This window comes from Oratosquilla oratoria, chromosome 36, assembly GCF_046742065.1.
Source record: "Oratosquilla oratoria isolate Oo_2021 chromosome 36, ASM4674206v1, whole genome shotgun sequence".
NCBI lineage: Eukaryota > Metazoa > Arthropoda > Malacostraca > Stomatopoda > Squillidae > Oratosquilla > Oratosquilla oratoria.
In genome coordinates, this window is record NC_134812.1 from 30,772,139 (window position 1) to 30,776,707 (window position 4,569).

Genomic DNA, 4,569 nt, shown 5'->3' on the forward strand with positions numbered 1-4,569 from the left:
AAAGACCAAGTGAATACACACACACACACACACACATACACACACACACACACACACAAACAAACACACACACACACACACACACACACACACACACACACACACACACACACACACACACACACACACACACACACACACACACACACACACACACACACACGCGAGTAGGTACGGGACGTTAGTCAAGGAGTTGTGACCTTGCTGTCCCGGTGTGTGGTGTGTGAGTGGTCTCAGACCTACCCAGAGATCGGCTAATAAGGAGCTCTGAGCTCACTGCCGTAGGGTGGTGTCTGGCTGTCTCGACAGAGACTGCAGCAGATCCGAGGTGAATACACACACACACACACACACACACACACACACACACACACACACACACACACACACACACACACACACACACACACACACACACACACACACACACACACACAAAGACACCCACACAGCCATTATAAGTGTTCTTTTACATGCACTCCTACTGACAATCAGACTTGTCTTCACATCCTTAGGCTTCTTGCTCGCTTAACCAGTGCCTACGACATCAAACAAACAACCTATCACTGACGTCATCGTCTTCTGCGTCATCACAAACGATGACGTCACTGGTGCCCGCATCAGAACATGGGGTCGGTTGTCGCCCGTCGCATTTGTTGTTTACGTTACAGAGTTTCGTTTGTTTACAAAGTGCCCAGAAGCAAACAGCCCCAAAGATTGACCAGCTGGCCCACGTTGACGTTTTAGTCACATTAGCCACATTCTGAATTTTTTTTTATTGTTATTAATGTTCTGCAAAACACAAAAGGAACTTATGTAGTTGCAGGCAAAAAAGAAGAAGAAGAAGAAGAAGAAGAAGAAGAAGAAGAAGAAGAAGAAGAAGAAGAAAATATATATGTATTTGCGTGTGTCTCTCACTTTATGTGTTTGTATTTTCAACACTTTACGTATACAGTACATACATACATACATACATACATACATACATACATACATACACACACACACACACACACACACACACACACACACACATATATATATATATATATATATATATATATATATATACATGTAGAGTACATATACATGTTTATGTAAATATACACATATCCTTAAACATTCCCTCGTTTCACAGTTGGAAACATGCAATCACACACACACACACACAAGAAGACGGAAGCACTATCCCGAAATAACCGAGTGATCAGGTAAAACTAATTTTCGAAAAGTGGCTTCTTGTCCAACTTCATTTCCTGAAGCTTGGCGGACTACAAAGAGAGGTCCTCTCATCTCAATGCAGTCACTTGGATCCCCCCTCCCCCCCCCGTCCTCGAGATTCTTTTGTTCCTCCTTTTCCCCCCTTCCCCCCTCTTCGAAGTCCCTCGTGGTTTCTGATTCATCGTCTTTGGGAAGAGACTTCGAAAGTTCTCGAATTCCTCGACGTTTCTTGAAGACAATGAATTGGCCGGTGTTGACAGGTTCTTTGGCGTCCGGCTCCTCCCCTTCGAAATTCTTCTCGAAATTTAGAGAAGAATTAAGCGGTGACCGTGCATTAAAAGAGTCGTTCTTGCGGAGTTCTTCAAGAGGAATTTAGACTGAAATATATTCATCTGTTTTCTAATTTCTCCGTGACAAAATGAAAGTGTTCTTGGAATTAGGAAATAGTACAGAATAGGTTAAGATAATATAGATAAATGGGTAAATGAATAATGAAATAAGTAGTCAATTAATTTTTTTATGTAATTAAAGAACAGAGTATTTAGTTGAAGGGGATATGTTTATTTTATGGAAACATACATATATATATATATATATTTCTACTCATCATTCACATATGTTAAGTCCTTTACTATGATGCCATGCTTAGAAATCATATCCTGACCAACGTTAGATAATATCTTTCATTCCCCTTAGAGTAATGTTTACGTGTTTCTTCAAAACACAAACCAATTTGACTAAATTTGACGAAGGTCACGGGATCGAAGTAAATAAACCCAATATGATATCATTCCCTTGAATACACTTGAGCATGTGCATGTGTGATCTGAAACGAGAGTGCACAGAAATTTCACAGTCAGTCGGGAACATATGTCTTCAGGCATGAGGTGTCTCTCGTTTTCCCTCATCTAGACCTTCAGAAGAAAACGTTACGAGCACTGAAACGGTGGGGAGTGCCCCAAGGTGCACAATTTACGGCCGTCAACCGGAGAGTCTTCGTCTTGAAGAATATCTTATTATATTGCTTCCAAATGCTCCTGAAATTGAGCTGTTTACATTCGTTTTCTGTAAAGAAGGAAGAATAGTCCTTTTGTTAACCGAAAACAGACATTTATTGGTTCCAAATGCTCTAAAAGAAAGTGTTTCTTATTAAGAGCAAAGAGACCTAAGTTGGTTTCAAAAACTCCAGAAGCTAATTTGAAGAAGGGAAACTCACTAAGTTAATAGCATTGCAACTAGTACTAGTTCGAACTATTAGTCCTAGTATGATGTATTGGCTGTATGTTATATGTTGTCATTGTTTTAGGAACCTTAGTACCATCTCTGCGGACAGCAGTCACATAGCATTCCATCATGATGGGAAACTAAAAAAAAAAAAAAAAAAAAAAAAAAAAAAAAAAAAAAAAAGTGACGTAACTTCGACTGTTTCTCCGTTCTGTTGTCCTCCTTAAAATTTTCCTTGACCATCCCTTGGTATTTTCCCCGAGAATAGAAGCGCTGAACATTTCTGATAAAATACTAAATATTTCGAAGCGTTCCTGGAGATGACTTTGGATTTAAATGTTACCGAAGACAACTTGAGTTCTGAAAGTCCCTGAAGACATTTGTTAGCATATCGTTCCAAGAAAAAGACTACATAATCTGTTGACTTTGACTAAGCAAAAATGCCTTCAAGAAAAAAAATCCTCAGACGTTGCATTAGAAGTATTAACGGAATGCATGCAACAAAAAGAAAAAGACATTACAATAATGATAATAATGATAAACAACGCGTCTAGAAGCTATAGATCAACTGTCCAACAATATCATTGAACAAATTATTCACCAACGGTTTTGAACCGGAAGCACCAAAGAATACACGAGAGCCCACAAATGTTCCAAAAATGATTCCAATTATTGGTAGTTGGTTTCTTCCGGATTTTTTGAAATTTGATTTCTATATATATATATTCTACTCATTTACTTTATTCATGTATTTATTTATGCATTTATTGATTTGTTCGTTTATTTATTTATGAATTTATTTGTCTATTTATTCATCTATTCATTTATTGTTTTTTTATTGATCGATTTCTTTATTTTTTATTTCTTTGATTATTTATTCATCTATTTTTGTATGTGTTGATGTAACCTCCAGGAGTCTATGAACACACAAGCTGCGAACCAACTGGATTTCCTCTCCATAAGAAAACAAAAATCTCACGAAAGCAAATTGAGCAGCACAGAATCTAAGTGTTCTAAGAAAAAGATATTTCATCTAAAAAAAAAAAAAAAATTAAAACAAATTACGGACTTAAGTGCTTTCGAAAGCAAACCATTCCCGTCCTCTCCCAAATATAAATAAAATCTTGACGAACGCAAAACCACCTATTTCAGGCTCTAAATTTCAGGAGAGACTAAAAAGAAGATGAGATCATTTGCCTCATGGCTAGGTATGGGAGATGAGAAATTGAGAGTCTAGGAGGGAGCTGGTGAGAGGGTGGGGGAGGTGATTTTGTTAATGTGTCTTTACTGACAGTTTGGATTCATCTCAACGTTTAACAGCTCGTCCAGGATTTCGACGTACGGCCTCGAATGTATGTATGTGTATTTGTGTGTGAGTGCGTGTGTGTGATTCACCATGATCTTGGATCACGTGTTGGACTCGTGATCGACAGCTATTTCCCTCAAGGAAGAGAGCTCAGAGCTCATATATGACCGATCTATGGGTAATGCTGTGACCTTACACGCACACACACACAACTCCCCGCCCAAGAGAGTTGGAGTAACGGCTCGCAGCGCAGTGATACTGAAATTATTTCAGCCCTGGGTGGGATTTGAACCCGGACCGCCGTAGTGGTGGCCGCGAATGTTACCACTGCGCCGTCAAGTCGCGCGAGCGTGTGTGTGTGTGTGTGTGTGTGTGTGTATGCATGTGTATGTTCCTAGTGCAAGCTTGTGCACGATGCTCAAAATTCACACACACACATACATACACACACACACACACACACACACACACACACACACACACACACACACACACACACACACACACACACACACACACACACACACACACAAACACACACACACACATGCACACACACACACACACACACACACACACACACACACACACACACACACACACACACACACACACACACACACACACACACACACACACACACACACTAACACTAACACTCGAGCACGAAGGCAATTGTACGGTATATGACTAAGACAATGTGGAGTATTTCTCCCGTATGCTAGCTATGGCAATGTCTGTGACTCAAGATCTGAGTGCGGAGGAACAGGTGTTCGAAGCCCCTGCGCCTGTAGGGTTGGTCACAGGTGTCGAAGAGT